The 12,521-nt window shown below is 39.5% G+C and overlaps 1 pseudogene; it reads right to left on the minus strand.

Annotated features, from left to right (window-relative positions):
• Window positions 1–12,521, minus strand: part of LOC108714965 — a 41,117-nt pseudogene extending 28,596 nt beyond the window's left edge.

Consider the following 12,521-nt stretch of genomic DNA (forward strand, 5'->3'; position numbering starts at 1 on the left):
TGTAGCTGATAAATATAAGAGTTTTTAAAACCGACATGACCATTACTCATTCTTGAGTCATCTTACAACACATCCCGAGAACTAAATTTTAACAAAGTAGAAATGCAGTATGTTTTGGGGTTAGGGTTGCCAACTTTTAGAACAAAAGTTCCTCCCATAGAGGGGACAGCTCCCCAATCTGACACTCACATTTGCAATTAAGAACTGATTTAATGAATATATATCTTCTTACAGATTTTGTTCAAGCAAAAAAATTAAATATTGTTTCTGCATGTTTCTGCAGTGACGGGTACATTGTTATAAATTAAAAATTTAACCTTTGTTTTTTTGTAATCCATTGAGGACGCCAAGCACAGACAAGTCTGCGGACATCCTTGTTTACCCAGAACTGCGCCATCTAGTTTCAAGAAAAAATAAAGACGTTTTTTACACTATCTGCGCTTTTTAAAACTTCCCCTAGCAAGAAGGATCAACAAAAATTTTTGCAACCTACAAAGTCTGATAAGCACAAAATAATTTGCACGTGGTGGAGTATAAAGAGTTAATTGCACTAAAGGTTAAGTAAAACCATATGGTGTTGTGGAACTACAACTCTCTAACTAAGTACTGCCCTATATTACACTTTTTTTCTCTTTTTCTTCATATTTTCCCCTGAGCTCTGATTAGCGCTGACCTATTTGAAATTTGGACTGCTGTTGTTTCACTCGAGGAGAAACGAGGACTGTCGGGTCGGAAAATAAGGGGATATTTCAGAAACTTTGGTCACACAAAAAATATTTTTATTTTTTGGTTTGCAGTAAAGTATGTTTTTTTGTAGTTAGGTTTATAAGTTTCAATGAAACAACAGCTGCAAATGCTGCCGTGGGCTTTCTGATTGCCTTTTTAGTGCTGTTATCAACCATTAAGTTGTGCCATCTCTTGAGACTGAACCCAAAACTCAACATGATTACAGCAACTCTACGCAGGGCCTGGGGAGACATATCTGGATTCATTACCTTCATTGTCATCATGTTCTTGGCCTATTCTATAACTGTAAATATTCTAGTGCCCTATTATTTACCTGGAGCTGTCTGGTGCTGACTGTTATCCAGTCTCTGCGGCAAAGTTGGTATTATTAAGGTGACAGCTGCAAAATTATTTAATTAAAATGTAAGTTGGTGGCCACCTAGAAATACCTGTGGGCAATGCACAAATACTATGCTTAATATATCCAAGTAAATTACAAAGATCCATTTGTGGCAAACAATTCCTGGAATGTGATTGTATATTGTCATTGTAATATTCACACTTTATGACCTAGAGCAGGGCTGTTCAACTGACCCCCTTCATATCAAAGTCTGCCTGCTGTGTCTGTTTACCATATGTAAGCTTTAAAAGGTATCACTACAGAGAGTAACTGGCCCCTGCATTGTTTAAACCTCAAATTCAGACTAATCCCCTGTATTTTTCACACCTGTGATCCTCCTGCATTGTTCACACTTGTGACACCTCTATTGTTTATATCCTAAAGCCCTGTACTGTTCACACCTAAAACCCAGACTGAAACTGCCCATTGTTCACCTGTTCACACTTTATACAAAATGCTAATAGGGCACCAGCACTGTGTCACTGTATGTATAACATCTTAGACTGGTCCTGATTCCTGTCTCCTGCTCTGCCTTCCCTATGCTCCCTGAGTGTGTCATACTCTGCCTGACCTATGATCCCTATGGAACTTAAGTCTTGTATTTGTTCTGGGGGTTTGTTAGCATTTGAAAATTATTGTTAGGGGCCCCTAAGGTGTTTAATCATATGCTGGGGTACTGTATTATACACAGGGGAGGAGGAGGCATATGTATTTAAGGGTATGTCTTAAAATGACAACTTTTCACATATGAGTAACATCCCTGCCAGTGCTGGGCCAAGGTAGTTTGGCACCCTAGGCAAGAGCTTCAATCAGCGCCCCCTGTCCTGCATTACCATTTCCCGCCTTACCATAATGGTTTTTAAATAAAGAAAGCAAGAAAATGTACAACACTTTTTCATTTTTATTACTGCCCCTCCATACCTGTACCAGCAAGCCCAGCAGCCATCCATCATACAGCCCTCCAGCAGCCATCATATTGCCCCCAATCTTTACCTGTGCCAGCAGCAGCCAAAAATCTGATCACATCATATTGCCCCCAAGTATTTATGTACCTGTGCCAGCGCCCAGCCCAATCTGTACCTGGCTGTAGAAGCAGAAACCTTTACATGTAGTAGGACGCATGAGACATTTCAGATTAGGAATTATATAAATTGTAACACCAAGGCTGTGGTCTATTTTATAACCTGTTTGAAATGCCACAAGCAATATGTGGGATGTACCATTAGGGGTCTTAAAAATAGAATAAGGGAGCATCTTAATGCCATTAAATCGGATAATAAAAATACTCCTGTCTCGAGACACTTTAATGAATGTAGTAGTAGGGGATCTGCAGGCTAAACTGTTGAGAGCGGAAGTTAAGTGGATATTTAAATTACATACTAGACAACCGAAAGGATTAAATTCAAGATTTGACATAAGTTGCTACTTTTAAATTACATACACCAAACTAATAATGAGATCGCAACATAGTTTCATAAATGCCATTGAGCAGGATGTAACAATAAATGATATAGCAATATAGACATAGAAGGTCATGGAATAATGAATAATTATAATTCGTTTTATATGAACTCATGGAGCATGAAATTTGTGTATTTATTATATTGAAACTTATATGGAATTGTATTTATATGTATATGAAGTCTGATCAATCAAATTGGTTTTAAATGAATTGATGAATAAATTCTCTTAAATGTATGTAAATAGTTAATATGTTAATGAAGGAGATGTGTATAAAAGACAAACATGCTAATGAGAATGGAGGTCTCTGAGGAAGTGCGTAGCCACGAAACGCGTCAGACCTCAGACGCTAGATGTTTGATCGGATGTGAAAATAAAGTTATACCTTTTTAACCATAACCTCATGTGGGCGATTCCTTCTGATGCCGGTGTGCGCTGCCACAAAACCTAGTGTGCTGTGAAAACGTCTCCTCTGTGACGGACTCGGGGCGGCTGCACCCAGGTCACCACGTGGACAGGGTAAGACTCTGCAAATATACTTCACCTACTAGTAACTTGATGTTTTTTGATGGGGAGCCCGATGGGACGTACGTTTTTGTAGAACTTCAGTGCAGGGTCCGGGGCTATTAGCACCCGGGCCACTAGCCTTAAATGGTGAGCGTGAGCGACGCCAAGGGTGGTTACAAGTTCCCTGAGAGAGTTAAAATCCCTGTGCCTTGTAATTGATTGACTGCGTAAATTTTATTAGAAGCACTGAATCGAAGAATTGTTTGTGCCAGCAGGAAGCTTCACACTTTCACAGGGGCGATCCTAGCCCCTCCGCCTCCTGAGGCAGCAGTTGCTGCTACCCCCCCCCCCCCCGGAAATTCGCTCTTAAAGTACAGGAGCAGCATTTTTGCTGCCCCCTGGTACCTAGTGGTGCGGTGCCGCCTGAGGCAACAGCCTCAACTTGCCTCATTGGCGAAGCACCCCTGCACTTTCACAGTAATATAAAGAATGTCTTAAGTTCAGTGCAACTGTGCAAGACTGAGAGCAGCAAGCGTGAGCCACACCAAGCAGGCTGCCAGCTCTCTGCCTCTCTCTGCCACCCAACTGCATCAGTGACGTCATTGACGCTATTATTTGCTGGCAAGAAGAGAAGGTGAAGGAGGGGGATTCCACCCGACTGAGTGACCATGATAACTGAAACAAATTATTAAATAAACGCTTGAAAAAAAGAGAGAAAAAAACCCATTAAAAGTGCCCCCTCAATGATGGCGTCCTAGACAGCCGCCTACTCTGTCTACCACAAGTTCCGGCCCTGATCCCTGCAGTGAGCACCAACCATTTGGTTTCTTGGTGTGCTATAAATGTGGGCATGGTCTTGCGGTAACATGGGTGTAGTTTAAAGTGGGTGTGGTCTAAAAACAGGGAGTGGCTAACACTGGCTTCCGTTATTGGCCCTCCACCATGTAGATTAGAAAAAATTCCGGCCCTCTGTACCATATAAATTGGACAGCACTGACCTAGAGTATTCAGACAACTGTTTCACTAAAATCTAATTTAAAAACCATGATTAATAAAAATGTTGTTATTCATCTCTGTGCTGCTAAAACAGCCTTTATTATTCTGGGAATGCTTGCCAGTAAATTTTAGAACATTGCTCATAAGGTTTGCTTCTTACATTCCATAAGATGTTTGCACTGATATTGGGTTACCGGGTCTCCCTCATAGCACTTTAAATAACCAGTTCCAATAATTAGAAAGGCGGCCACATAGTTTTGACCATATCCTTTTAGTGATCCATTTCATTATTCTTCATTAGGCTCATGTCCATAGGACTGACTAACTGACTGCAATCTTTTCATTGAAAAATGGTGCAGTGGTTAGCTCAATTAGCACCTTGCAGAACTGGAATCCTAGGCTTGATTTCAGCCACTATCTGTAAGGAGTTTGTATGTTCTCACAATAAATATGTGGTATTTCCTTCCACAGTCCAAAAACATACAGGCAGGTTAACTGGCTCCTGATAAAATTGGCCATGGTGTGTGTAAATGTGATAGGCACCTTAGAGTGGGTCAGAGAATGATTTCTAATTTATAATCTAAAAGCAGTACAGAATATGTGATATATAAATGCATTATAATAATAATTATTATAATATTTTTTTCATTACAGTGTAAGCTGATATTTGGTTTGAAGCTTAATTCTTATAAAACAGTTTTTGCTTCAGCAGACAATGGTCGGCAGGGTATATTTAACTATGAAGAGGTACAGTATTAATATTTTTTGGATCTTTATATAACATGTATGTTGTACAAATTTTAGAGAAATGTATAGGGGTTATATATTTAGTTATCTATTTTTCTCTCCAAAACAAATTCTTTCACCTAATTAAAATGTGTGTGTAAAAAGTTGTTATAAAATTGTTTTTTACCTTATTAGTTGCACTAAATAAGACAATAATATATGGTCACACCCCACATTTAATCCACTGTTGTCAGTGCTTGCATAAACCATCAGTATGGCAACTGCCTATAATACAGTATTAGTAAAAAGCATTACTGCTAAAGGGTTTATAAAAACATCCAGAGAATCTTTAACTATATATTGCCATATAGGCGGAGGGGATAGATAAGGATCTTAAGCTGCCAAATAAAATACAGGTATGGGACCTGTTATCCAGGATGCTCGGGACCTGGGGTTTTCTGGATAATGGATATTTCTGTAAATTGGATTGCCTACTAGAAAATGTAAATATTAAATAAACCCAATAGGCTTGTTTTGCTTCCAGTAAGGATTAATTATATCTTAGTTTGGATCAAGAACAAGGTACTGTTTTAATATTACAGAGAAAAAGGAAATCATTTTTAAAATTTCGATTATATAATTATAATGAAGTCTATGAGAGACAGTCTTTCTGTAATTTGGAGCTTTCTGGATAATGGGTTTCTGGATAACAGATCCTATACCTGTATATCTAACATCTAATAGAATGTAAGATTTCTGAGTGATCTTAGGGTAAAGCAATTAAAAAATATAGAGCATGACACAGAAAACAAAGTACTATATACTCATATTGGCTTTCTTCTTGTTTAGGTATTGGACTACAATCCAATATTGGGCTCGTTTCTAGTTGGATCATGTATCATATTTATGACATTTGTTGTATTGAATCTGTTAATTTCAATCATCCCTGTTGCATTCAGTGAAGAACAGAAACATCACCAGGTACAGACAGTTCTAATTCTATTGGCTTATGAATATAAATGACGTTTGATATGTTCTTGATAAATCTATCATTCATACTGGACTTAAAAACTCCTTGGGCAAATGCATGAAAAAAATAATGCAAATACATTTAACAATATCTACTCAAGAGCCAATTATTTCATAATTTAGGGGGCTATTTTTAAAACTCAATTTTTCCCAATAATTTCAATAATAAAAATTCAACCAAACTCCCAACACGATCAGGCCTAATGTACTAACAATTCAAATCGAAAATTGTCAGTTGTCGTTTGAAAAAACTCAAACTATTCGGGTTATTGAACTGAAAACTCAAATTTATCGGATTATCAAACAAAAACCAGCGTCAAACAGCTTGAAAGTTTCGACAATCACAAAGACAAAAACATGTTCCAATTGTTAAATTGTCAATCTGCCATTGACTTTTACATGACTTTGACAGGTTTTAGCTGGAGTATTTTCAGATTCAAATTTTAAGCAGCTATAATAGATCTTGAACAATTCAAGTTTTTATTTTCCTCTAAAAATTTGGATATTTGACCCTTTAAACTTGACCAGGAACATTCAAGGCTTCATAAATAGGCCCCTTATAGTATAAATAATGATTTGTGTGTGCAAGCAATTTTTAAAATCAGGTTTGGTGTGATTGCACCAGACATCAATGACTGACATGGAAAAATAGGATAAAACAAACATACTAGATGCACCAGATACACTGTTTTCTGATTCAGCCAAATCCCAAATCTTTTGTGGACTTGGCTGATCTTGAACTGAATCCAAAGCCTAATTTGCTTATTCAATTAAGGTTAAGGAAAGGTGGAAAAAATCACATCATTTTAAGGATTTGGATTAACCAAATTCTGAACTAAACCCTTTGAGGGTGCACTCCTAAAACCCTCATATTTTGAAAAGAGTCAAAAGCTGATACAGGTATGGGACCTGATAACCAGAGTGCTAGGGACCAGGGGCTTTGCAGATAAGGGGTCTTTCTGTAATTTCAACCTCCATACCTTTATAATGAGAGCTTTGAAGATTTTGAATTCTCTCCCTGAATCAGTTGTACAGGCTGATACATTAGGTAGCTTTAAGAAGGGGTTGGATGGCTTTTTAGCAAGTGAGGGAATTCAGAGTTATGGAAGATAGCTCATAGTACAAGTTGATTCAGGGATTAGTCTGATTGCCATCATGGAGTCAGGAAGGACTTACATGTTGTCGACGAGCACCCAATTTGAGAGACCGACTGGTGAAAAGTCACCTTGCTAAATTTGAAATCTACAAGAATTGGTACCTCGGCATGTGATAAATGCAAAGCCTGCAAATACATGTACATTCAGAACTATGTCACTGATAGGTTCAGTAGAAGAAGCCAAATCAGGCACAGCTTCACATGCACTACTACCAATATTATTTACATGCTCGTTTGCCCTTGTGACAAGATCTATATTGGTAAAACTAACCGTGTGTTTAAAAAAATACTATTGGAAAATATTTCTAGCATTGATAATGCTAATTGAAGAAGGTCACCGGCACACAAAGATATCATTCAGCAGGGCAAGCACTTGCAATTTTATTCAATGCATGGTGCAACGTTTCGGGGACACTCTCCCTTTGCTAGCTAATAGGAGCTAATTACCGTTAGCCCCGCGGCTATTAATAGGAGTGAGCACCCGGCTCTCTCTGCAAGTGGTGGGTGAAACGCGCGTCAGGCGCAATTTTAGCTGATGGTTATGCAGGGCACCGGATAATAACATTGGGCAGTTATTCCTACACGAATCGGGAGGGTACTCGATGTGGGTGAAGGGGTTGGCAATCATATCCGATGGTTATGGTCCTTTAAGCTGTACTTCTAACTGCCGGCTCGTGCCTGAGGCTCAGGATTAGTTGTGAGTCAGGCAGCCTAGATTTTTGCAGAATCTCACCGTCTTACTGTATATCAGTGCAACTACCTAATTGCCTCACTGGGACTTTGTGTGGGTGAAGGGGATTAGTGCCTGAAGTGGGATACATTAGGTGACTCCATTAGGTCTATATGTATTACCCAGTCTGGTAATTTGGACACAATATAACCGCATATTTATTTAACCAACCCTGCTAGTAGCCAAATTTAAATTGACGCACATTAGACCATTCGTATTAATTAATTATTTATTAAAAGTTATGTTTTAGTTATCCTTCATACATGAGTCTTCAGATGTAAGGGATGCGAGGGTGCAACAATATGGGTCAGTTCTTTCCTATTTCCTTTCTAATTATGGAAAAAAATAGCAGCTTGCTACAATCTTAACTTTTATCTTTCCTTTCTAATCATGGGAAAAAAATAGCAGCTTGCTACAATCTTAACTTTCCCAGTGGCCCATTGATAGACTAAAGGTGGTCATAGATGTTACAATTATGATCTTTCTCGGAAAAGCTCTTTCCAAGAAAGAGCTGAATTGTCAGATACAGTATGCAAGTAGAAACAATAGAATTATGACTGTATCTGACGATTCAGCACTAACAGTGGTAGATGTTCTGGTGCCTTCAAAGGCTCCCAATCAAAAATTTTCCCCTGGGCCGATCGACGAGCCAACTGATATCCAAGTCTTCTGCCGATATCTGTCGGCTTGTCTCCCACCTTTATGGCCACCTTTATACTCACACAGCATAGTAAAGTGCCATTTTTGGCTTTTGCTGTACTGTGTATGTAAATCTACATGTGCCCTAAGGATGCCTGGGAAAGGTAAGTAATATGGCAATGCAGCACTATTTCCCCCAGTCCTGCTGCCAGCGAAAAAACTTTGAAAGAAAAATTGAACTTGGCAGATGTGCCCAACATATTTGCCCCTCCCTGAAACTTATGTTGTGGTTGAGCTTTTCATTCTTTCTTTTATATAACCTGCAAATGTGTATTTTGTTGTAGCCTTGAAATTTACAAATAAACACAAATGGATATCAGTTGACAATGGAATTGAAACATTGGGAATCAGCAAGTTAGCCCAGGTATTGATCTGTTTGGATAGGGACTGGCCATGATCTTTGAGACTTGTAAACAGTCCAGTGATGCTGCAGAATCCACTTAATAAGATAATGAATTCTTCAGCATCCCTGGGCAATATAGTGGCTATTATTACTTACTATATGACTTTGCCCTGTGTTTCTTTTTTCCCATCTCTTGAATTAGTATTCAGCTCACATACGTGGGTGTCCAAATTACTGTTGTCATGGGCATGTGTTAGGTGTATTTTCTGATATGGTTATGAATAAAGCAAGGAGCATGTCTGTCAGATAACTAATACATAGCAGTACATCTTGTCTCTTTGCATTGATATGTAGAGGTAAAAGTATAACAGTTTATATGTTTTTTACTTCCAATGTACATACATATTTTGCTTTCTATACAAACATGAAAAATTAGCTCAAGGTTTTTACATTAATTACATTTTCTTTATTAGTATATACCTTCACTTTGAGGAAAGGGATTCATACAGATCAATTGCTCATATCGCACTGATTATATACACTGTGCATTTTGTAATTTCAGGATTCTTTAGGTGATGTAGTGTATTGTAGTCTTCCAGAAGTTGGCAAGAAGCTGAATAACATGGGTATGTTTTTTTTTAATTTCCTTTAACCTATGGGTCCCATGTTCCCATTTGACAACTCATCGTACAGTAGAAAAACTAATTACATAGGCTTTTGCCTAATAACTAGGGAAAAGGGTAGGGCCTTAAAGCCATAGGGACATGCAATACCTATGGGTCCCTACAATTCCACTACATGTAAGGATACTTACTGCACCAACTGACTTCCTCCGGTGCATGCACAAACCCAAGCACAGGTGCACCAATCACTTATTCATGGACACACATCACCACCAATGTTGTCAGGGTAATGTAGCCAGGGCTGCCATCAGAAATCACGGGGCCCTGCACAAAAAAGGGCCACACAAGACACAAGCGTTAAAACATTTAGGGCCCCCCTACAAGTTTTGGTGGTCAGGCCCCCCTACAAGGTAAAGAAAAAAAATTGGTGGCCAAGGACCCCTTACAAGTTATTTTAAAAAAGCATTAGTGGCCAGGGCCCCTACAAGTTATTAAAAAACATTTGGCCAAGGCCCCTACAAGTTATTAGAAAAAACATTTGGCCAGGGCCCCTACAAGTTATTAAAAAAAAAAAAACATTTGGCCAGTGCCCCCTACAAGTTAAGAAAAAACATTTGGCCAGGACCCCTACAAGTTAAGAAAAAAATTTGGCCAGGGCCCCAACAAGTTATTTAAGAAAAACTATTGGCCAGGGTCCCAACAAGTTAGGTCAGATCAGATTCCGGCATCTTCAGTTTCCTGTGCTCTGATTCGCCAGTGCAATGTAAGTCCCGGTAAAGCCACATGGCGATTGGATAATGTAGAGGGGAGGTTCAAACTTCACACATCCAATCCTTTACCGGGACTTACACTTCATGGCAAATTAGAGCAAATGAAGCAAGAAGCAGTCATCGGAGCTCCACCCAGCCCTCTATTCCGAAATCTGCAGCTCACTGATGGCAGGGGCCCGGCTATGCAAGTAAGTGCAGCATGGCCAGGTCCCCCCCCCTTAGCTCCCCAAACCATCCGGGCCCGAGACAACAGTGCCCCCTGTCCCCCCCTGATGGCGGCCCTGAGTGTAGTGTACTTATACTGGTGCTTCAGCCATGAAGTATATGCAAGTTGTTGCTGAACTATTTATTTGTGCATTCATTCAATAGGAAATGGACTGAAGGATGGACATCCCAGGTTGCCCACACACCTAGCTTAAGGTGGCCATACATGAAAATTGGGCGGGTTTGGTTTTCCAGTTGGAGTGAGGGTTGCATTGATTCATTTATGCAGTCTTCTCCCGATGGCCTGCATTTACCTGTGTTGTGATCTGGTTGTTTGCCCGAAGGCCAAATTATTGGATCAACCTGATATTGCTCAGTCCAAGGTGTATGGGCAGCTTAACAGTTGATCACACGACATAGTTATCCAAAAACATTGATGATGTAACAAGTTCCAAACTTTAAACAGGAGGCAAATAGAAAATGAACAAGACAGCAAAAATCCAGAATACAATAATACATTTGAGCAATCATGTGAATTGCAAAAACCGAGTCACCAATGGCATTGGAAAATGATTATATTTTTAATTTTTTTTAATTCACTTCTGACTGTAAAGTTATAGAATCGGTTACTCATTTGGTTGGCTTTGGCAGCCAGGAGCGATAACATAGGTGTTATTGACTGAACTGATTTATATAATGAATTTGCATTCACTGCTGCAGAACAGTAATGGATTTCACTGCCCCTGGGAAGGCCATTTTTTCAATAGTCTTACAATGTTTAAGCCAGTTACCATAGCAACACTCAGTTGAGGATGTCATTGGTGCATTACACAGCCACATACACAGAACTAGGTTACCAAGTCGCAGGGTGAAATTCTGCTGTGAGAATTTTTTCAAATTTTTTAAAGGCAACCTCTATTTTCCTTTCGAGATTGGTTTCTAGGCTAAACATTTAAATAGTTTCACTCAGTTCTCAATCTTTCTGACAGATCCACTTGGAAATGTAGCTTTTAATTAGTTAAATTGTGCATGTCCGTGAGCTTGATTAAACCTGTAGTTCTACAGCACAGTGTTTAAAGCTGATAACTGCCCTTTAGTATGGCCTTTTTTACATTTTGCATTCTATTTTAATATGTCTTCTCGCTCTTCTGTATTCTTAATGAAGTGAAAATTGTATTGGTGCATGTGCAGTTTCGGTTCGTAGCAACTGTGCATGTGCCAAAAGTGCTGGAAATTGCCAAAGGGAAGGAAGAGGACCTGAAGAATAACGAAGAGACGGAATATGCCACCCATGAACTCTGCACCTATACGTGATGAATTAGGGGCACTTTCAGGGGTAATCACCTATGCGGGGGAGAGCAAGGGGGGACTATGTACGGTAGTGGGTAGGGGTTTTTATTATTGGGGAGAGGTTAGTTCCTCTTTAAACAGGTGACAAGCAAATGGTACCTGCTAATTATTTGCTGTAGGTGATTAGACATGTAGCAAATTGCATATCTTTTATACATAACCTCATTTCAATCTGGACTGTTCTGCTTCAACTCTTTAGAAGTGTTCTGCACCAGATGCATTCCAAATAAGAAGGAATGTTGTAGAGGGTGTTAAACACCTGTAACACCCTCTTGGCAACCCCCCTGGTGCCAAGGTTGTACATTCTTACCAAATACCAGGTCCTGAGCCCCCTTTGCAAGGTGAAAGCGTACTGGGAATTACCGTTCATGGCAATGCCTCCACCTAATGGGATAAGGGAATACACCAGTGGGTGGCTCCATTAGGAAACATTCAAACACACACAGTGCTGTATAAAAAAATAAAACTTTATATAAAGTTTTAAGCAAAGTAAAACATTGCAGTTAAATATATGCATTCACATATTACTGACCCACTACCCTGGGGAACCTGTTGCAGTCCCATCCTTGCACCTCCTTGCCAGGCAAAGTCCCGCACTCCTCTTTTGGCAGATAAAGAGTATGTCCCTTTTCCCCAAAGAGCATTATTGCGCCCAGCATTATCCACAATGTGAGCACAGCAAAGCCCATCTGATTGGCATCCATCTCCAGGAATCCATCTATCACCCTGGGCAGCATCTGTCACGAATATCAGGGTCCAGTTATCCCTGAGCCCACACAGAGCATCACAACCTTGTGGCAT

Source organism: Xenopus laevis, chromosome 4S (genome assembly GCF_017654675.1).
Source record: "Xenopus laevis strain J_2021 chromosome 4S, Xenopus_laevis_v10.1, whole genome shotgun sequence".
NCBI lineage: Eukaryota > Metazoa > Chordata > Amphibia > Anura > Pipidae > Xenopus > Xenopus laevis.